Here is a 23,029-nt window from a genome sequence, read left to right on the forward strand (position 1 = left end):
TTGCTGATCTCTACAGGTGAAGTGGGTGAATGCAAGTGTTAATTACACATCTATATGATGGAGGAGAACTTTGTTATTATTGCAGAAGGATAAAGGACGTAGCTGTATAAAATTCAAACACAACACTGGGTCTCCACTGGAAGAACATGTTATCTTAACCTGAATGGGTTTACAATACCAGATAATGATTTATTAATGTTCCCCTCCAGGTGTAGAGCTCCTTTGGTTCCCATTCACAGGCATTTCCCCTAAACCTGTAGTTTTTGGTACCTATCTAGGAATGGTAAAGCCAAGAAGCTATAAGGTCTTGCAAGGAAGTTGGAAAATGGCTGTTTTTAAGGGAAATTCTGAGTTGAGGCTGTGCTGTCTGGGATGGGAGAAGGCGCAATTGGGTGAACAGGGGAAAATATATGTCAACAGACTCTTTTCCTAAACCCTTGTTCAACAAGCTATAACAAGGACATTATATTTCTGTGTTCATGTGACTTTTAAATTTTGTTTTAAGATGCTTTCAAGAGCATGACAGTGGATGTATTTTTCCAACATAGATAGCAAATACCTTGTGATTTACATAATAATATCAGACATCTATGTGCAGACGAAAATTAATTACTGCACACAGTACTTACCAGGCAAAGGCAGGGCACTTTCTCAATAATTACAGTATCTCTGCAGAGTAAATATATCAGTCTTCTGCTGACAACATAATTAATAACATCTATTGAGCAATTTGACTGCTGTACTTAGTTATTGTTACAAGAACGATTTTTTCAGTGGTGCTGAGCCTCTGTAGATCCTTGTAGCTGCAGCTGGAGCTGTTTGCTCAGTGTCCCTGGAAATCACGTCAGCAACACCTACAGTTTATGTATTTCCCTTTCTGACTGATGAGCTATTGAATTAGGAGAGTTGGGATTAAAACAAACTTGATTTTTTTTTTTTGTTTTTGTTTTTTTTTTTGTAATCCCCCCCTGTTCAGTCTGAGAGAAAGACTGAGAAACCCAGAAATAGAAATTTCCAGTATGGGCTTCTGGTGCCAGACTTTTTGAGATGGAAGTTGTACATTTGACCATTCTGGTAGAACCCAAGCTGAGGACACATGGCTTTAGCATTTCTGTTCTGACAGGGCGTGCTGTGCAGATTAAATTTTAAACGTGTCACTGAAGGAACAAAAACTCTCCACTTTGCTCTCCCAGCCTTTATTTTCTGACTGCTGCAATGTCCAGGTTTGCAGCTCCTGAAGCCTTTACTGTCTCTGTCCCATTGGTGATCATGTTACACCTTTGTCCATCGAAGTGATGTCAAGAGATAGTTTGCTGATTGCTGCTGTCCTTAGAACACAAGAAAGGAGGTAGGAAGAAAAATATCCAAACAAATGGGACCTCACTGCTGTCCTTGCAGTGGTTCATGTCTCTGCATTGTTGTCTTCACTGGCAAATGCATAAAAGTGTCTTGGACAAATGGCCACGTTTCATAATGGTGATGCTTGGGGGAGTTATTTTGGTTTTAATTTACTACTCTGCTTTTATAGTCTCTGCCTTTCCACCTCTGTTTGTCAGGGGCATTACTTCAAAAAAAACCCAAGCAAACAATCAAAAAACCCAAGCAAACAACCCAAAACTCCAACAAACAAAACCAAACCCAAACAAATAAGAACCCGAACAAACATGACAAAAACGCCAAACAAACCAAAAACCCCCAACAAACAAAAACCAAACAAACCCCAAAACCCCCACAAACCACACCACTAAACCCTAAACTAAAAAACCTCACCCAAACACAATTTACATGCTTTGTCAGCCAGATCTTTGAAACTTTAAAGCCGTGGTAATATTAATTAACACCATTAAGACTATATTGCCTCATCATTTTTAATGCTAAGCCTCAGGTAATAGTTAATGGGGCTGCAAAGTATATTAATAAAATTACATGTAGTAATTAAGGAAGAAATGAGGAGAATGTGAGATGCTCAGAGTGGTGGGTTGGGAAGAAATGGGAACGCAGCCCAAGGGGCTTCTGGCTGCTGGTCCCCATCCCTGCCTGGGGGGGACGTGTCCCCTCATGGTGACAAGGGACTGATCACCCATGGTTATGGCTGTCTTTGCCTCATTAGCATTTACAAAAAGGCAACTGAAGGTTGGATTGACCTGTAAGTGTAAAGTAAGAACAGCGTAGATCTACTTCTCTCTTCATTTACTCGGAAGGATTAGCCATGGATCGTTTGCAGGGTTTTTGCTGCTGTAGGGAAGTGGGTAAAGACCTGAGGATTGATTCCCAATGCTGCTTTGCAGGAAGCATCTCAAGGAGTTGCATTGTCAAGTGTCCTCCAGCTTTGGACGACAGTTGTGTCAACAACTTCTGGCGTATAAATAACACATGTATGAACCGAGACATGAGAGCAAATGAGATTGTGGTTTTGGGCAAAGCGGGCAACACTGGTTATTTTGCTCCCATTCTTCCTTCTGTTCAGGTAATCGGGTGCTTCTTTACAGCTAATCATTAAAATCAAACGGCTTTTGTTGACCACAGAAAGATTGCCCATCTTGCCAAGTCTGTCTGTTTGTTTTCTAGTAGATTGGCTGTAATTGCTTTACTTATTACTAAGCTGATCAGCGTGAATGAAGTTTGGGATTTTGCAAGGGAGTGATCAGAAGACACATCTTCTGTCCCATCCTGCTTCATCTTTGTGAAACCCAAACCGTTCACTGCCAGCCCCATGATCATCCCTCTGCTCATTACAAACATTACAGCATCTAATCGTCATTCATGGTACCTACTTTAACAATTGGAGAGAAGAAAAAGTAATCTCTAGATTCAAACTGTGACACTAACCAGTTTCCTTAATTAAATGTTTTGGTATAACAGCTGCCAATATCGCATGTTAGAGTGCGCTGGCTGTCAGCAGATCTTTCCTTTAACGGTAACATCTGCTTATTGGGGGTGAAGAGGGAGAAGGTGGTTGCCACAAGAAATAGAAAAGGCAAAATCTTGCCTTTGGATCTCTCTTTTGAGAGAGCGAGCTAATGGAAGTTAACGACCTGAGGTGCTACGTGGACTTTATTCAATCCCATGCAATACATGGCATTTTGCTAATTAACAAAACCTCAACGACTGCAATATTTTATGTTCTTTCTGGAAGCTTCCTCTCTGTATTTAAATGAATTTGTTCTTTCTTTTTGATACAATAGGAGAAGCGCATAAAAGCAGATCTCCCAGAGAATTACACAAATGTCTGTGCTTGCTGAATTTCCAAACCATGTTTCTCTGTTCTGGCACTATTTGTTGGTGTTTGTAGCTTCCTCAGATGGTTTTGCTGGCTGTTTCAGAACAGGCAGAAAAGACAAAAGAAGGCAGTTGAAAGATTATTGACAATTGGAATTAATTGCAGGGGGTGCTTGTGGCACATTAGCCAGTACGCAGCCTTAGAGGAACATTGAGGGGAAGAGAAGCTGCAATGAACAGTTCAAGTACGAGTTAATTTACAGTTTTACGTAAGAACTGTTTGGGAATTATTCATCATCATTATTTTACTGTAGAAAGTGTGATGTATGCCAAGTCAGTGGCTCTGTGGAAGTTTTAAGCCTAGAGTCTTGAAAACAAGCAAGCAACTCTTCCCCTTTAAAGAAAAACAGGAATACTTTTTTCATGGTCAATATAAAAATATTGGTACTTGGACCAAAGCATCTGAACTGTCTTCCAGTGTTTTCCTTTTGAATTGGAAAGATTGTCTCTGGCTTTATTTTGCTATGAACTCCTTGCTGTCTAGGACTTGTGAAGCTGCCGAGAGCTCAGCTTAGAGATCAAAGGCTTGAGCTTCATCTCCTGCAATAATGTTCAGATTTGGGAGGGATCACCAGGCGCTGTGGCAGAGCTGGTCCTGCTGGCCCCTGCTGGGAGCTCTGGGTTGAGGCTGGAAAACATCACTCAATACCAAGCTGACTTGTGGCTTTGAGAACGGAAAAAAGTGTCTCAGAAGTATCAAAATGTGTCATTTTGACTAGCAAGACTATCAAAACAGAGTTCGACAAATCCTGTTTTAGAGGTTAAAAGAAACTAAACTCCTTACTCTGGTGTGAGATACAGAGAAATATTTTCATGTTCGAATTTTTCCTGGCCCGGAAACTTTGATTTTAATTCAACTTCTATTATAGCAGGGCAAAAGTCTCCAGTGCCTTTGATCCTTCTCTTCATTGCAGAGAAATATTGAATTATGATGAGAATGTTTTTGGTTTATCCAAATGAGAAATTCACCATCTAATTTGGGACTTGGCGCAGACAATATGTGTGAGTGTTTTCCAATATAGATCTGTTTCTTTTTTTGAAAACGTAGCAAGAGCAAAAAAAAAAAAAAAAAAAATCCAGATTGCATTATCTTTACACTGGTAGTAGCCCTAAGAGACTATTGTTGTTGAGCAAGGAGAAAAGCACCAGATGGAGATGCTGTGGGCTGTGTATTCAGTTGAGTCCTTGTCTGTCTTATGGCTTTGGGGCATTTAAATCACTGCTACTTTTTCTTGATCTGTAAAGTGTGAATAATAGTACTTAACTCCTAGGAATGGTTAATGTAGTAATCTTGCTGCAGATATTTGCTTCTACCACAGAAACAGAAAAGACAGGAATGTACAAGGCCAGACTTTATCTTGTTTTCCTTAAGCCCATCAATTTAGGGTGGAATTTAAAAGGTACTTGATGTGGTCTTAGTTTTTATTCCCCTCTATAAGGCTGCGGCAGTACTTGTGCCAGCTTCAATCCCGACTGGAACTGAACTTTGTGTGTTAAAAATCTCCCACTCTTTCTTTTCTCTAGTTACATAAGAAAAATGGTATTTACCATGTAAAAACTAGAAATTCGTTTTCTTTTTGTGTTTCTAGTTGTATTATGTAATAGTAAAATTTAAAAATATATATTTTTTCATTTTGCGGGGGGGCCAACTTGGGCAGTAAATAATAGAGGAAGGTCAGTGTGGGTCAGGAGATTGATCTCTGGGCATTTTGGCAGCTGATATAATATTCACTGCACTGGTGGCACCGTTGTACTTCCTGCCGTTAATGCAAGGTGGATGAGCAAGCTGGCCCAGCACGAGCTTCCTCAGCCCCTGAGTTAACAGGAATTCATCAGATTTGTGTTTGATGAGGTCAGCAGAGAGATGGATAAAATGAGAGATGAAGCGTGTCCTGGGATGCTCTCTGCTCCGCCCACGTCTTCTGACAATGCTGCTTACTGGGTACACTGAAGTTTGGGACGAGGCCTTTATTAGGAAGGTTAGAAAAAATGCCAGTTAGCCCAGTCTCTCTGAAGTGACTGATGTGGATCATAAAGGATGTAAATTAAAAGCACGCAGCTCCTGTTCTGCAAGTGCAGCTGCTTTATGTGCAGCATCGCTCCAGATGGGAGGTGTGTGGGCTTTCTGGCTTTTAAATTCGAAGTCGCTGTTTTGATCCTGGGCTCGATTGGTAACCTCTGAAAGTCACTGCCATCTGACAGCTCTCTTGTGGCCTGTGTGGAAATGATTTATCAACTCCTGTATTCTGATTTAAAAATAAATGCACCTGTTTAGTGCCGTGCTGCTCTGGCTTGCATTCAGGTCAGAGCTGACCTGTGACTTTTACCTCTATATATGGGTTCTCTGCTTTTTTAAGTATGTGTTCCACCTTAGTTTTTCTCTTGTTCTTGTTGCTACAGATGGATAACGGTTTTCAGTTGCGGGCACATTATGTTTTTTTAATCTCCTGGAAGTATGTGCCTTGGGTTGCCTTCTGTGCCTGCCACACAGCAGGCGAAGCTCTATTAAAGCTCTGGCCAGGGAGTTTCAGATGACTTTTTGCTGCTGCTTTCCCTTCAGGTAAAACAGAAGCCAGCTCGAGCACTGAGAAAGGCATTTTTCCTCGTATACGGAACCCTAATGCAAACAAGTGGCCGTGTCACAACAGGGAGCAGAAATCATCAGTCTCGGGGAAGAGGTCGGCGGCTGAATGAACCCTGTAGCTGGAACTGTGCTGTACATCGAGCTCAGGTGTTGGTTCGGAGTTGAAATATGCCTGCAGTGCACCGGAGGAAGCTTCTGGTTGCAGTTTTCAATTTGTGACTTTTTTTTGGTGGATTATTTGGAAGAGGACTAGGCCAGTCACTGCTGTTTGCAGCAGCTTCTGAGCTCTGAATTCCTCTCAGGAAAAGAGGAGCCTGATAGAACCTTGTGCTTGCTTGATAGCACTGGGCTGAATTCCCCACTCCTCTCCAGCGCATCTCACCAGATGCAATCAGGAAAACCAAAGTTTTAGATACAGGGAATGCCTTGCCCGCCCTGTATTCTGCTTGCAGTTCCAGTAACTTCCTTTTTAATGGCCAGTGTGGGTGTTATAAAAATCTATATCCTTATGTAGACTGTCTAGAAGCTTTCAGAGATGTGAGGAGGCACTAGTGAGCTGAATTTGGAGCCATTAAAGCACAGCTTTTCTCCTGCGAGAAACTTTCCCCGAACAAAAATTATGTGCGTGTTTGCATTAATTATTTCATTAAACATGTGATGTTCACTGTGGATTTGGAAAGGTGGTATTGAAAATGGAGCTAAAGGAAAGATGGAGTTGGGTGGATATAATGCTCCCATATCTGATGGGAAAGAATAGGGTGTCAGAAAGATGGGGTGCTGAAAGATGGACTAAAAGAGAAGAGGACTTTGGGGTTATGGTGAAAGAGAGACAGCAGTTCATATTTGGAGCCTCCTACATCTTAAAGGCATCTTGAGTCCTTTCCTCTGATTTTGAGAGATTTAGTTGGGAGAAGCTGGTTCCTGAGGGGTCCAAGTTCCTCTCCCTTTCTTCCCAGATGGTATTGAATGATAGAATTGTTGAGGTTGGAAGGAGTGTCTAGAGATCCTTTGGTGTAACCACCCTCCTCAAAGAGGGGTCAATTAGAGCAAATTGCTCTGAGCCTTGTCTAGCTTTAAATAGCTCCAGGGATAGAAACTCCACAACTTTTCTGTGCAGCCTTAGTGCTCAGTTAAGTTTATTATAAAAATAGATTAACGTTTAAATGGAATTAACTGTATTTCTTGTTCGCATTGTCTCTTGTCCTTTCACTGGACACCGGGGAGAAGAGTCTTGTCTCCATCATCTTTATCCCGTCCGACACGAGTCAGCTGGAGCAGTTGGACCTGACAACAACACAGCCCTGAAGCTGCTTTTCACAATGATCCCTTTAGCAGAACTTCAGTGTTTTCATCCTCTCTTGCCATTTTGCCTAAATCTGAGGGGTTTTTTGCCTATCTGTTGTCAAATCAATGGGCACTCGGGCTTCCTCTGACCACCAGCTGATCTTTGATTTCTTTGACCCTGCTGCTGGCACAGGGCTGGAATGAGACTCCTGTATCTCCATCATGTATGTTTGCTGCTTTCCTTTGCTCTGGGCAGTCCGAACCCCCTTAGAGATGCAGGACCCCTTATCACTTTAAGAGCTTGTCCCTGGGTCAGTACAATCGCCTCATACACTGAATATTGCTGTGTTCTTGCACCTCATTCCTCGTGATTATTGCCTTGCTCCTCTTCATTTTCTGTCTCGCAGAAGTGCTGGACGAAGTATGATTTCTGTCAAAGTGGTAGTCAAATCTGAAAACAGATTTAAGTAAATCTGTGGTAATTGGCATGCTAACAAATTAAATTGTAGGTATCTGAGGATCACTGTCACACCTAGATGAAAACCTTGAGTCAATTGTCAACCTGTCAGCCTGTGAGCCAAAGGCTATTTAAATGCCGTAACAGTAATCAGGGTGGTTGTGATAGTAATGCTCATACTCCGGGGAGTCCCCACAGAACACCTTCTGCTTTTTCCCCCTCCTTCCCCAAGATATTTCCCAGATTTTTTTATTAGCATTTATATAAAATGATTACTTAAAATGTAATTTAAATCCAAATTTAAATCTTTATCTCCTTTAAAAGCACTGTCTAAATAAACCTGAGCATTTCAGAGCTGTGACATTACCAAGAGATTTGGATGCATTATCTTGGTAACCTTTGTGAGCTGTTATTAACAGAGCTGCACAGATTCCCAAAGCAGCATTTGTGGTTTATGGGGGGAGCCTTAGCATGAAGACACAAAATCCAGCCAAACTAAATGAATTACAGAACCCCATCCTCCCAGTCAAAATACGTGGAGATATTTAAAGATAAATTAGTAAATAAAATACAAATAACTGCTCAGAATTAGTAAGGGGCTCTCCAATCTCTATTTACTTTACAAGGTGCAAGGTAACAGGGGTTTTTTTGCATTTCGCAGCATTTACAAAGCATCGGAGAGAGGGTTATTAATCTCTTGCTGTCCCTGGCAGGTCAAGGCTGTGATTGTTTTTGGCAGGGGATGAAGGGAGGTTCACAGCTCTAACCCGCCAGATTTAACCTGAGAAAACGTCCAGAAATGACAGAAGCAGCGCACATCTGCAAATCCCCGCCCGTGGATTATAGCGCTACTTCCTGCAAAATCGGCTTCTGGTCTTCTCTCCTTCACTAGGATAAAGAAGTTGGTGATAGTCATTTTTATTGGCCAGATGTGCGCAAACAGCTGGAGCTGTCTCTCTGCTGCTATGTCAGTGTCTTTCCCACTTTTTTTTTTTCTTTTTCTTTCCTTTTTTTATTTCCACTGAGGCCTATTTTTAGCTTAATTAGCGGTGGCAGTGCTAATCTGCCACCTCTTTTTTCTTTTTCCTGTCTTGGCATTTAGACGCTACAGTACAGATACTGGGAAAGTAATGGATCTCTTACCAACTTCAGTACAGCTGACAGTGGGAAAAGACAACAACCATTTTGATGACAGCTTGTAAAATGGGAATCTTCAAGAATCTCAGAATAACATGATAAAAGAAAAAATACTTCAAAATAATTTCGAATGTTACATTGAAATCCGAAGAATCAGTAATCCAGGACGTATGTGCCCTGCAGAAAAACATCCATATTCGAAATGGCTACTAAAGAAAGGTTGAAACTAACTCTGTAAATCATGCCCCTTCCCTCTCAGGGCAGTCTCTTCTTTGTATTTTCCAGGTATTGTCTCAGTTGCACATAACCTGTGCACTTCTGGAGTCAGGAACAGCGAAGTCAGCAGAGTCTAGCTTTGGCAAAACAGACCTAAATCAAAGACATTACATTTGCCATAATGGCTTATAGCAGTTATCTATTATTTTTAATGTCTTATTTCTAGCTATGTCCAACACTTGATCCTTAAGAGAAAGACAATGCTCCTCCCAACAAACGATAAACTAACCTTTTTGGTAAAATAATCCTGTTGTGATCTGCTTCCTCTCAGAGCAAATCTGATTGTGATTCTGCACTTTCCTGTTTATATACCACGGGGAAAAAATTATATTCACACCATTATACTTTGTCACAGTGTTAGATGCAACCAATTATTTCAGCTGATGATTCCACTTATTCTCTAGAAGCTGTAGCTAGCTCTTTGATATCTAATGAAAGTATTTGCCACTTTCAGTACTTTAGATCTTCAAAGCACTCTATAAACATTTAATTTAATACAAAACCCACTAGGGATGGTAAATGAAGTATGTACAAACTTGCACTTACAGGACTAAAAGGCTGTTCACAGAATTGATGGAAAGTTACGCTTGCTTTACATGGCGTGTTATTTTTGCCTGTCCTGACTTGTCCCTTGCAGGCAGTATGTAGATACATCTTCCCTGGTCAGATAAGCTCAGATTAAAACCTCCCTGTCCTTGGCGTTATTTGTAGCCACTTCTTTTATCATTGTAAAACACCGACTTTGTTCTTCTATTAAATACAGTGGCTATTCTAGGAAGGAAGTTTGCTGGCCCATAAACTGCCAGCTGAACCAAGCAAAAGTCCGAGTTTCATTTTTAAAAATTTTCCTGTGGATCTCGTACCGTGTTTCAGCATCCTGAGTGACCGCGACCTTTTGTTTGACAGCACTAAGGTTTCTGGCTCACAACGTGTGTTGTGTGGTCATGCTGAGGGGATCTAGTGAAAGGTCCTAGAAGGAGCCTGTGAACATCTGGGCAGGAACAACCCCGGGTTCCAGTATAGGTTGGGGAATGACCTGTTGGAGAGCAGTGTAGGGGAAAGGGACCTGGGGGTCCTGGGGACAGCAGGGTGACCATGAGCCAGCACTGGGCCCTTGTGGCCAGGAAGGGCAATGGGACCTGGGGGGGATTAGAAGGGGGTGGTCAGTAGGTCAGAGAGGTTCTCCTGCCCCTCTGCTCTGCCCTGGTGAGACCTCATCTGGAATATTGTGTCCAGTTCTGGCCCCTCAGTTCCAGAAGGACAGGGAACTGCTGGAGAGAGTCCAGCGCAACCACGAAGATGCTGAAGGGAGTGGAGCATCTCCCGTGTGAGGAAAGGCTGAGGAGCTGGGGCTCTGGAGCTGGAGAAGAGGAGACTGAGGGGTGACCTCATTCATGGTTGTAAATTTATAAAGGCTGGCTGTCACGAGGATGGAGCCAAGCTCTGCCAGGCTCTTCTTGGTGACAACCAACAGTAAGACAAGGGGTAGTGGGTTCAAGCTGGAACACAAGAGGTTCCACTTAAATTTGAGAAGAAACTTCTTGATGGTGAGTGTGCCAGAGCCTGGACCAGGCTGCCCAGGGAGGCTGTGGAGTCTCCTTCTCTGCAGACATTCCAACCTGCCTGGACACCTTCTGTGTAACCTCATCTGGGTGTTCCTGCTCCGGCGGGGGGATTGCACTGGATGAGCTTTCGAGGTCCCTTCCAATCCCTGACATTCTGGGATTCTGTGATTCTGTAATTCAGTGTAGAGCAAAAGATTTTTCAGAAAGTCTTGTATGTGAGTGCGAATCTGAGTATCTGTAACAAGAGTCGCTTCTCTATGTGTTAAGTCAATTTTGTTAGCTGCTTCTCAGCATTGAGCCTGATCTACCCCCAAGAGTGTTTTTATTTCTGCTGTTGCTATCATAACCTGAGCTTCCCAGATTCATCAAAGTCCTCTGCCTGGTCTGTGAGCAGCACACAGGTACTGCGGGGGTTTGGTTGGGGCAGGCTCAGGTGTGGGACCAGCGATGCTGCGGCTGGTGCAGGCAGCTCCGGGGCTGGTTATAGTCTTGCTGCGTTAATTGCCACTGATTACCGTGGTGGTTTCATCCTTGTTGCCACCCGCTACCATGTGATGTAAAAAGGTGCTGAGTGTTTTGGCGTTACTGAATATATTGCAAAGCCCAATAAAGCAGAGGATGACAAGCTCGATATGTTGCAAGTAAAACTGCTGATTTCCAGCTAGTCGTGGAGATTGGAAGTGTTAAACTGGCTTACAAAAGTCACGCCGCTGACCAACTCCCAAATAATTTATTTTATCTTCAACCGGACATGTAGGGAACGTGGTCTCTCCTCCAAGTCATGGGATGTGTTTTTGTGCAGTGCTCTCTGCTGTGTTTTATGTCTGGTAATTTTGTGAGTTATTTCTCTGCTATAGTTTCTGTTATACAGGCTATCAATAGAGACACAATTAGAGACGGAGCTCTGTGAAGTGCGGTCGCTACCGATGCCTCGGCACAGATTTTGGTGTGAGCTGCGCTGCCCCAGAAGGCAGGAGGGGTCCTGCGAGGTGGAGCCTGTACCGGTGCTTCTCCATCACCCTCAGTGCTCGCAGGCAGCACGACCTGGCAGCTGCCGTGCAAACTCACCTCCCAACAACACACATCTACTGCAGATCAATGAAAGAGGATCAAAGCAGGCACCTTTGAGCACATGCCTAACAGACATGATACGTGGCATTATATAGTTTTTTGCTTCATGACATTTGGTTCTCAGAGGCGCTTCCTTCCTCCTGAAGGTGTTAGGTTTGACGTAATCTAGTAATTAATGCCTCTGAGTAGCTGTTTCCTTGCTCCGTGTTCTGAATTCCTCATGGATTTGTTAGTAAAAATCGAACACAAATTACCTTACTATAATCTACCTTTTGTAAATACCACTGTAAAAGAAGCAAACTTTATATTCATGCATCCTTTCATTATTATGGTAATTAATTTCAATTTATAACTAATTAAGGCTGTTGCGTATCGAACCTGCTCCTTATTAGCAGCAGCACGTGGGGATCGGCCAGTGTACAAGTTGCAGATGCTGGCCTGTGCGTTGACACAAACGCTGCCTGGCAGCAGCCGCTTTGTAAGGAGTGGGTCCCGCAACGAGCTGCCACTTCGGGACCGTCGCTTTTCCCGCTGCTGGAAACCGTGACTGCTACGTTGAGCTTTGCGTCGCTGTGATGTGTGGGGAGGAAGGTGAGAAGTGGGAATGTCTCGTAATTAAAACTAACAATTTAGCTGTCAGAGCGATCAGAAATACAGACTCGTCTCGCAGAGCAAAGAGGGGGAGGACGAAGTAGAATAATGCTGTGCACAGATGCTCTTTGATCTTGGCTGTAATTCTGAGCGGCACAGTCCTGCTGCAGGTGGCATTAGAGAAGAGGATATGTTCCCTGGAGAGATTTTGCTGGCACTCTAAAGCAATTAGCTTTTTCTTGTTTGTAAAGTGAACATAACCAGGTGCTCCCCACCTCCCCTTCCCAAAAAGTGTATTCGAGACAGCCCCATCTCCCAAATGGATTAATTATGGTTTCATCTCCCTCCTGGATCAATTACAGAAGTCTGCGCTACTGGGTTTGCTAAGGGGGTTTCTTATTCTGTTTCGCTCTTCTTTTTTTTTTTTTTTCCCTACCCTGAAAGGCACTCTTAAACTGAAATCTCTATCATTCGGTGTAAAGCAAAAAGTTCAGAAGCTGTGCAACATTAAAATGAGACCCAGATAGTTTTAGTTCAAGGGCCAGAAAGTTCCTCGTAGGCATGTCTTGGCATTTTGAAGGTGGAGGAGGAATGGGCTGAGAGATGCAAGGGAGAATAAGTACCTGGGGCAAGGAGAGCTGTTCTTCAGAGGGCACATCCCACCCCAATGACGTATTTTTGTTTTGGTGATAGTCACCAGACTGTCTTTCTTACTGAATAGAAAACTATGTGGCTGCTTTTCTGCTTAGTCCTAACTTTGTGCAAGATGACCCGTATGAGAAATAGTGTCGTGCGTTAGGAACTGCATCTGTGCCCGCACGGCAGCAGCAGGAACAAAAAGCCGCTCTGGCTTTGCAGAGCAGGAGAGGCAGGTGTGATGTTCTGGAAGGTAAACCCGCAGCCCTACAACCCAGACTAAAGCCTCACCTGAACAGGTGTTTTCTTGCTTGCAGTCTAGAGATGCCTGGTACTGGGGCTCGACTGAACGCAGCCTTGGAGGCAGACGAGATGCCAGCGAGGAGGGGGAAATTCATAGGTAAAGAAATGAGGTGGCTTAGGTTACTTCTTCACTTGGCCCTTATTTTATGCCTCTTTTCATCTCAAGGAAGATCCAAGGATCTTTCTATTGCATCCCCTAGGAAGTTTTGAGAATGCATTTTGAGCCGCCGCTTACCAAGTTCTTACCTCTAGGAATTAGTCTAACAAATCAGCTTTCTGAAGATTCTCAGCCATTTGCTGCCTTACGGTGTAATTGTGCGTGACTGTTCCTCATTAGACAGCAATATTTACCTCTTGGGAATGGGGCTTTTCAGCCTTGGATGGATTAAACCGAAACTTTGGCAAATGTCACTGCTTCTATCAGGACTGAAATAATGAGCACATGTAACTTTGAGCACCTGGATATGGTGTCGCTGGATGCTGTGTGCTGGCTGGGGGGGTAGTGAAGCTTTGACAAAGCTGCTGCTCTTAAATCCTTCCCCTGGAGCAGGAATAGAGAATTTGAGCAACATTGGAGTGTGTTTTATTGTGCACATTTGGGTTGCACTGGAGACCAATTGGCAGTGGAAGCCTTATTTGTTCCAATGCCGCACAGGCTGCCGAACATGTTAGTTGTTCTTTTAGGATATACACATCTGTGGTTCTGACTTGGAGCCAAACTATTAGCCTATTTGTGCACGAATGCAAGAGGTAAACTCCAGCTTTAAGCCTGAAGGTCAGAGCTCTTGGTGACACTTATCTCTGCAGGGGAAGGATGGGAATTCCCTTTTGTTTAGGGCTTTAACGGAAGGGAGGGGGAAAAGTCCTACTTTTCTCACTTTATAAGGTATTATTTTATCATTATATTTATCTTTTCTTGCCTTTGTACGGTTCTGCTCCAGCCAGTGGATTCTAATCTCCAGGGTCCAAGCACAAGAAGTTAATGAACCATTTGAACTCCAGTAACCACCCATCTCTGTTAAAGCTGAGTAACACAGGCTGGAGCTGCCTGTGCTCCTGGAACCAGTGCAGAAGGGTTTAGTGCTGGGATGGGTGTGCTGGGAGGCAGAGGGGCAATAGAGGAGCTGGTAGAAGCTAACTGGCCTGAGATTTTTTTTTTTTTTCTGATTTATTTTCTTTTACCAGCAGTTCATTCTTTAGCGTTACTGCCTTTCATTGAAGCAGAAAGAAGCAGAAGGGTCCTTTGCCCCTACAAAATGAATTTGTTTCCTTTGGGCTTGGAGCGTATTTATTTACGAGGAGATGTTAGAATATAGTTGAGGCTGCCTGGTGACTGGAATAGGTGAAAGATCTGAGTTCTCGTGCCTCAAGCTGAATGTTCCGTGTCCCTTGGGTGCTCCTGGTGTTGGTATCTGGCAACCAGAATCACCATCTTCTAATGCCACAACTTGTTTTCCAGCGTTTCCTGCAATTCTGATCTCATTCTCTACAGTCCACTTTTCACTCATCAGTATCAAACAATATATGGATTTTGCCTTGTGTATGTTTCCAAGTATTAAATAGAACAGGTAGATATTTTAGTTAGGATGTCAGGTGGTTCAGTCTATCCTCCCCAGTGGTGGTGCTTAGTTCAATGAGAAGCATTTAATCTGGTATGGTTATGAACTAAATTCATGCAGGGTTTAGAGCCTTTATTTAAAAAAAAAAAAAAAAAAGGCAAACAACAAAGCCAAAATAGTAGCTGACAGAGCTATGTCGGTTCAGGATGGTAGAGTGAAGGGAGTCTGGTCATGGAAGAACATAGTTGTTCTAAGAATTGAGCTCATACTGTTAATGTCTTGGTCAAATTTCAGTGGATGGATAAGGGTACGTTGGGCTTCTAAGCCATGAAACATGAAGGGTGCGATTCATCTTGCTTTTGGATGTCTGCATTTGAGGCAGCTGCCTTGGAGTGAGACTCCAGCTCTCTTCAGAGCCAGTGGAGAGGAATCAGCGGTTCTCAAGGACGATTCATCTCATCGAGACATTTCCATGAGGATGAGATGGTATTTGGAATAAAAGTACCAGTTTCTCTTCACTATCTGTAAAGAGAGCAGAGATGACATGGGTGTCTGTTACAAACATCTAAGAATTAGATGAATCCCACCTGACGTGCTTTGTGTTCCTCCCTGAAGCTGGTTGGATTTCAAAGCATTCGATTTGATGGAAGGGATGTTCAACACCCTCCAAATCAAACTTCAGCTGCCTGTGCGAGATGCGAAAGCTGTTCCACATTACTTGTCAGGTGGAAAACCATGACTGTTGGGTACTATGACAGTAAGAAAAAAAAGAAAATATATATTCTTTTGATCTCTGCAAAAATTGTAATGTGGAGGTTTGGAATGAGCCATGTCCAGTGACATTTGAGCGTAGCTCAGTGTATCAGCTTAAAAGCTGAATACATCCAGATATCCGGAATTTTCCAAGATCTTACTTTGTTATACTAATTTTAATGCTTTTCTAGGGCAAGGTAGTTCATTCTCTTCCTTGCGTTTCACATGCAAAGCATCCAGTTTAAATACAAATTAGTCTGAAAACAATCTTCTTTTTACTTTAATTTTTGAAAGCTTGGATTTAGCTTTTAGGCTCATCAATATTCACAAACACTGCTTAGTTAAGCTTGCTTTAATTTCTCTGTGTGCTTTGTTAACAGGGATTACAGTGATGTTTGAATTTGCATGCAAGACTTTAACTGTTGTGTAAATTTTGGTCATTATTATGGAAAAAAAGAAATGAAAAAAAGAATGTTAAAATCTACCTCGATCCCTCCAGTACTTTCTCTAACTCCTGTACTTCTTGATAGCTTTGTGAGGGTGTTTCTTTCCATATTTATTAGGTGGATTTTTCATCTTTCTCTGAAAGATGTTTGAGAGCCTTGGAACCCCAGAGGAAAAGGCAGGCGGTCGGTCTCCAGGTACGCCTTTGGCACACAGCATCGCCAAGGGAACGTCCCCCTTCAAACTTGGAAAGCAAAGCCAGCCTTGGAAGAGTCCCGCAGCTGTCCCGGTCTCAGCTGAGGTGGTGTAGGCATTAGTTACCCGCCGCTGTTTCCCTGGCAAGATGAGCTGGAAAGCGCAGCAGCGTTTTCCTAATGATGTTCTGGAGCCAAAATCTGCTCCCAGCAAAACACCTGTCCTGGCAGCAGTGCCGGGCTGGCTGTGGAGCCTGGGGAGTGTTTACAGAAGGGTAATCCATAGCTGCTTTTTACTGTTTTAATTCTAAATGTGCGGATTAATAGCTCTGGAAGCGACAGCTTGCTGTCTGTCCCGAGAGAATGTACAGCTTGGACACCCGCCGGGCTGGTCCTGGGTGTAACCCTGAGGCTTCACCACAGATCTGCCCTGGTGAAGAAGCCAGAGCTCTTCAGCCTCTGCCGACAGAGACAGAGAGTGTCCAGTCAACGGGGCACTTGATTGCTAGAACCATGATTGATGCCACAAGCTCATCTCGCGTGAGCAACCATTGCTGCTGTTGAGATGGGGATGGTTGGGATCACCTTCTGAAAAGTAAGAAGCTTGATTTCCATTTCTTTCCTGAGTCATAGCTTTAATGTAGAACCTTCAGGGGATTTTTTTTTTTTCGTTAAAATATACCTCAATGTTTCTAAGATGGTCATATATATGTCATTATAGTGCTGTTTTAATCCTAAAGTTCATTTCTGTTCCCTAAGCCAGGTCTTCCCTCTTGCCAGGTGCCACTGGTACCTTTACTTTTGATGAGAAAGACAGCTTGAAATGGCAGTTGTTTCCAAGGCACGGGATGGCAGACAAAGGTTTGCAAGTAAGGCAGAATCTTGAAATTTCTTGTCTGTGGAGTATTTACTACACCTGCGCAGACTGCTGGCTGTGACAACCCTGTGTCTTGGGGAAAATTCCACCACTTTTCCTTCAAAAATGGTGTCTTTGAGAGTGTCGATCAGTGAGAGAGAAGACGTTATACAGAGGGTGTGGAGTAATGAACAGGTTTGATCTTAAAGGCATAAACTTGCTCTTTGTAATCTTATAGAGATCTTTGTGCGTCTTCCTGCATCCTAGAGCAGTGCGTGATCTTCTCCCTGTCCTGCCAGCCTGACTTCCAGAAGTACTTTCCAACCTGTATCTTGTAACAAAGCATTTTTTTGACAGCAGTTGACCCTAGAGAACTCTACCTCGTATATTAACGGTATAGACAACTTCTTGAAGTCTTTGGAGGACCTCATGTTTTGTGTGTGGTTGGTGGTGTGTTTTTTCTCCTGTATTTGCTGGCAACTATATCTGGGTATGTGAGTGAGTGACTGACATTAACACCGGCTGTTTCTGTCTTGAACCACAGGGGAAAACCGATGCTCATGCAGAAGCTGTGACAGTGCCCCAAGGCAAAGCTTGAGCTGAGCAAACACTCTGCTTCCCAGCTGGGCTTTTTCACTTGGACTTGATTGCACATACCCTGTTTCCCCAAAAATAAGACCTACCCTGAAAATAAGCCCTAGTGTGATTTTTGAGGATGCTCAAAATGTAAGCCCAACCCCAAAAATAAGCCCTAGTTACAGTTCATTAAAAAGTCAATTTAAATAGTTTCTAAGCAGCTATACATGTGAAAAAGTAAAATTAATTGGCAATAGAATGCAGCAGGACAGATAGACCCTTCACCAAGAAAAGCAGACAACTGACAGTCATGTTGCCAATGCGCTATGAGGAGGCAACATGGACAAGAGGCGATCATTTGAGGAAAGTGCTATTGCTAGACATGAGAAATTGGGGCCAATGCTTCTAAAGGAAATAGAGTCACAAGAAATTCATGACAGAATTCAGGGTTTGGAAGGTTATGATGTTCCAGAATGTGATGACATGACTGTATTTGAGTAAATGTTGACTTTTGTTTATGAATATCAGCAAATGTAGATTGTTGTACATGGAAAAAGGACATAGAGTCACAAGAAATTAATGATGGAATTCAGGGTTTGGAGAGTTATGATGATGTCCCAGAATATGATGACATGACTATATTTGAATAAATGTTTATTTTTTTTTTGTTCAAGAATAAATGTAGATTGTTGTTTATGGGAAAATAAGACATCCCCTGAAAATATGCCCCAATGCATCTTTTGGAGCAAAACTTAATATAAGACCCTGTCTTAGTTTTGGGGAAACAGGGCAGCTTTTGGCAAGCGTGGAAAATGGGTGAAGAAAGAATAAATGCCCATGTCATTTAGGCAACATCCCTTGCAGACCCTGAGTAAGCAAGACACAGATCACTGCCCAGTGCCTTGGATGATCAAGAGGAGCAGTTTTTGGGGTAAAATCTCCCAGGTCTCAAATCAGCACCCAAAGTAAATTTGTACATCTCGGAGCTTCCTGTGCACAGAGTGAGCTTCTTTTTCTCTGACAGTTCTGAATGCTTATTGCACCTTCCTTTAGTGTCTTTGACAACATCTCCCCTGTAGTCTGTAATTTCATGCATCCCTGTAATTTATCACTTGTATAGTTTTGGTTTATGTAGTGTGAGATGCTGCAAAAATCTATAAATCAGATAAAATATTATTGTGCTTGCATTATAAGCACCTATATTTATTTTGTGTTATGTCTTCAAAAAATGGCTCTTGGGTGTTGTTTTTTTTTGGGGGGGGGGGACATGTTAAGGGGAAAAAATACAATGGAGTTCTCTGGCAGACCATCTTTTGCATTTTGTCAGGAAATAATTCATTAATTCAGTACTACTTCAGACCAACGGTCTGTCTACTCCACTTTTCTTCTGCTGAGAATGTCCATTGTGAGGAGCATCCCAGGAGTGTGTAAGATACACAGGAGGAAAGTCGTGGTGTAACTCTTGATGTTCTGTTTTCCGCTTCAGCTCGAGAGGTGCAGGGAGTTAATGCCTTAGGATTTGTTTATTTATTTATTGCTGTTCAATCTGGTGGATTTAGGGTTTTCCATTATCCATGTTGAGATCTAATCCTTTGACTCAGCAGCAGGATGAAGACTTCGCTTGCTCCAATTTAGCAGATCATGGGAAAGATTGGGGAGGGAGGGGCATAAGAGTTTCTGGATCTTTTTGCATTACAGAGTACATCATCTGAAGTGTCATTAAACTAATCTGTCCTGCTCAAAAAGAGGTGAGAACCCGAAGGTAGCCTTTGATAAAATCTGAGACAAAAAGCAAATAATCCCTTTGTTTATTTAATACACGTCCCAATTAAAACTTAGGTTGCATGACCGTTCCATACATAGTTTTGGGCATCTTTCTGCATTTGTGAAGGAGATGCATGTGTGTTTTTCTTGCTCATGCCTATTCAACTGCTTATAAAGTCAAGTTATGATGGATATTGCTCTGGAGAGTCTTGAAAATTTGTGTAATATATGTTCACGTAAGTGAAGAATGTAGGCTTAGAAAGCATAGCTTGAAAGCAATACTATCAGTTGTTCTCTGTTAAATTTCTTCATAGGGATTCTCTGTTCTGCTTTTATTCCTTAAAATAATTGTCCCTGTTTTCCCTGCAGTTGCTGTTGTACACTGACCACAACACTGGTCACAGACACGTGGCATAAGGTCTCTGACAAGGTTATTGAATGTGCTTGTGCAGATGTGCCAGGTGGAATGGATTTTTGGGTTGGGGATTTGTATATTAAAGAAAACAAACAATAAGATGCAAAACCCGATTCTCGTATTTCAAACTGCCAGAACTTTTGAGACTTACTTCTATCCTAAACTATGAAACTGTTAGAACTGCAAAATCATACAGCATCACCAACATGGGACCAACAGAAGAGGCAAAATCATTAGATCTTCTGCAATTTGCTTTGATGAAGCAAGCACCGCCTTGTTAAATCCTACTAAAATTAAGGATGTTCTGAGAAAGTTCTGCTGGGACTATAAAAAGAGCCTTTTTAGATGTGCTGCCTTCTCTCCCACTACACATCTATAAAAACTGTTGATATGTCTTACCTAAATAGAAGTTAATCATTAAACAACTGACAGTAATTGTAACTGTCATTTGTCTAGAACCAACTAGTCTTTACTGTCTGTAGTTTTTTGCTCTGGTACTGCAAGGTGAAAAAAACTACATATATAGTTCCAATATGAAGGGATTAATTACCTGAAACTTTACTGCTACAAATAATTTCTTTTAAGTAAGTCGTATCATGGCTTCAAGGTATTATTTGCATCCATAATATCTGAGCATGTAACTTTGAGCCTGAGGCTTAAGGTGTGTTTGTGCTTCTGTGTGAAGCTTAATGTAGCATCAAAGCTTAAGAATTCTTATGTATGTGACACATTCATCTATTATTGTGAAAGAAAAGAAGGAACATGAGAAAAAAAGAAGTGACTAAAGATCCTGTAAGAGCCATGAAAACATCCAGTTGCACAGTAAACTGTGAAACTTGGCACTGGTAAAGATGAGATGATTGTTTCTGAAGGCACGCTGAAATAATGCGCTCTTTGCTTTTGGGACCATGATAACTCCCTTCAGACACTTTCTCATTTTAAGAGATGAAAACTGCTAAGCAACAGAATGTTTTAGCTGTGTACTAGCAAGATATTTCTGATTATGTGGGAAAGTAATTGCAAAATCCCTTTTTTTAAAAAAAAAAAAAAAAAAAAAGAAACAGCAGTAAAACATGCTTCCAAAGCAAAATAATGTTTTTCTCTAGTTAAAAATAATAATAACAAAGTTCTAAAGTGTTTGTTGAAACAAACCCAAAGTAGTTCTCTCTGGCCAAATCCTTCTGTTCATGTCTTTTATGTCTTTAGACTGATGGTATCCTGTGAAGGGACTGGTGTTGCCAGATGTTCTTCCGAATAAGATTTGGTTTTCTCGGGGTGGCTGTGTTAGAACTGGAGACCTTCAGGGCTGGGTGGACTGGAAATGAGCTGCTTGTCTGGATGGTGATGAAACCAGGAGCTGTGAGATTGAAATGGTTCTCTTTGTTTTCTCACCTTCATTGCTGAGTAAAAAGTTCTTCCAGCTCAGGACGTTTGAACCAGTGCACAGAAGACAGAAGAGATTAACTGGTTTATTGAATCCTCTTTGCTTTCATGCTCAAGCCATAGCAGTCGCTTTTATTTGAAACAAAGGAGCAGTTCAAACTCAAGCTATGGCTTATCATAGTATGATTAAGAAAATGATTTTTGAGAACGAAAGAATTATGTTATCTAAAATAAGACTGTTTGAACATCATATGGCTCTGCAGGCTTGAAATCTCAAGCTATTGCCTTAAAAATCTCCCTCACTATAAAAGGGTTCTTGTTTCAGTTCTCTTTCGGTCCCCTGAAGCATGTCACCATCCTAAGGAAAACCTTGTAAAGTACATTATGGAATATGCTTTGTCAAATCTCTAGGACGTAATATTTCTAAGGGATATCAGTCTAGCCTTTATGCTGTCAAGTTTGTATTTTTGGGGTGTTTTGGGGGTGTGGTTGTGGGGCTATTTTCAGCTTTAAGTAATTAGCACGTTTCCCTTCCCCACTCTCTTTGTTGTGCATACTCATATTCTTTGCCCTGGGTAAGAATTCAGCACTAGAGCTCATGTGTGGATCTACCCTGAAAATACAGAAGCTCAGTAGATTGGGCATCCTTGGTAAGAACACAAAAGAGTTTCCACAGCATCGTAGTTATTATGCATGTATCGCTTGAATTACTGTAATTTTATTTTATTTTTATTCTGTATTAACCTTTCTATTCCCTGCCCTTCCAAAAATACACTTACACTGCATCTAGATCATAGTCCAGCCCTGGGGAGAATTTCAGTGTAACACCTGCCTTTTCAGCTGATCTTTCTTGGAAACTTTCACCGTACTCCCAAGGCAGAGCATCCTTTTTGTCAGATTTTGCCATTCTTCTTCTTGCAGTTCTGTTGCTGCTGCTGCTCCAATAGTACAAAGGAAGTAGCAAGAGAAACACTGTAATAGAATTAATGGAGTTTTGTTTATTTTTCCTCTAGAAAAAAGCCCAGCATGCTAGCATGTAAACAATATTAGCATATATTTGGTCTAGATTATTCCCAACAATAGCAGTATTTATTCTCAATAGTGAGGCTACGTTTTCAGTAGCAACTTCACTAGGATATTTTTGAAGCCTGCTTGTTACATCTCTGGGGTTTCTCTTCTACCTGTTTCTTTAAATCAAAGTCTTGGTGGTGTGTGTGTGGTGTTATATAGTCTTCAGAAGAATTACTAGTTTATTTTTTGCTCCTTTTCTTTGCTCTATTACTTGCCTATTAGTTCTCACTGACCTTCTGACTTATATTTTAAAGCTCTTTGTCTAACCAATAGACTTCAGTAAATATTTTACTATATGAGTTTTACTAAACTTTAAGTGGCTGCCTTGATTTTTATTGAAAGAGCCTTTCCCAGGCTGTTCGGATTCTCTTTTCGCCAAGACAACAAATTTGTCTCAGACATCAAGATGTGGAGGATACAGCCCTTCCTTTGGCAGTTTGCAGTAGTGGTTAATCACCTTTACTGTTAAAAATGTGTCCCTTCTTTCTAATTGAAAATTGTCTGAAATCCCTTGGAGCAGCAGCTGTGACTTTGCCGGAGCAGTGTTCTGTGATCTTTCCTGAAGTGATCTAATAGTGTTTAACATCTGGGAACCACTCCGGTTGCCAAGATTTTACAAGCCAGCAGTGAGAGAGTTTGCATTATAAAGGACACCCCGCTTTGTAGTGTTTTTCATACATGCAATTTTGATGATGTTTTAGAAATCAGCTAATATCTTGGTATCCAGGGTGGGCGTGCAGTCGATTTGTTGTGCTTTAGAGTTTTAGTGTGAATGTTCATTTGCTGTGTTCCGCATCTTCCATCCCTGTATCCATTCTGCCTCCACATTTT

General features: G+C 42.0%; 1 protein-coding gene across 3 annotated transcripts in view; it reads left to right on the top strand.

Moving 5' to 3' along the window:
* The window catches only part of PTPRT (protein tyrosine phosphatase receptor type T), a 441,556-nt gene that overhangs the window by 46,601 nt on the left and 371,926 nt on the right, over positions 1-23,029 (top strand). The gene's annotated exons all lie outside the window — the stretch shown is intronic.

Source organism: Caloenas nicobarica, chromosome 15 (assembly GCF_036013445.1).
Source record: "Caloenas nicobarica isolate bCalNic1 chromosome 15, bCalNic1.hap1, whole genome shotgun sequence".
In the NCBI taxonomy this organism is placed as follows: domain Eukaryota; kingdom Metazoa; phylum Chordata; class Aves; order Columbiformes; family Columbidae; genus Caloenas; species Caloenas nicobarica.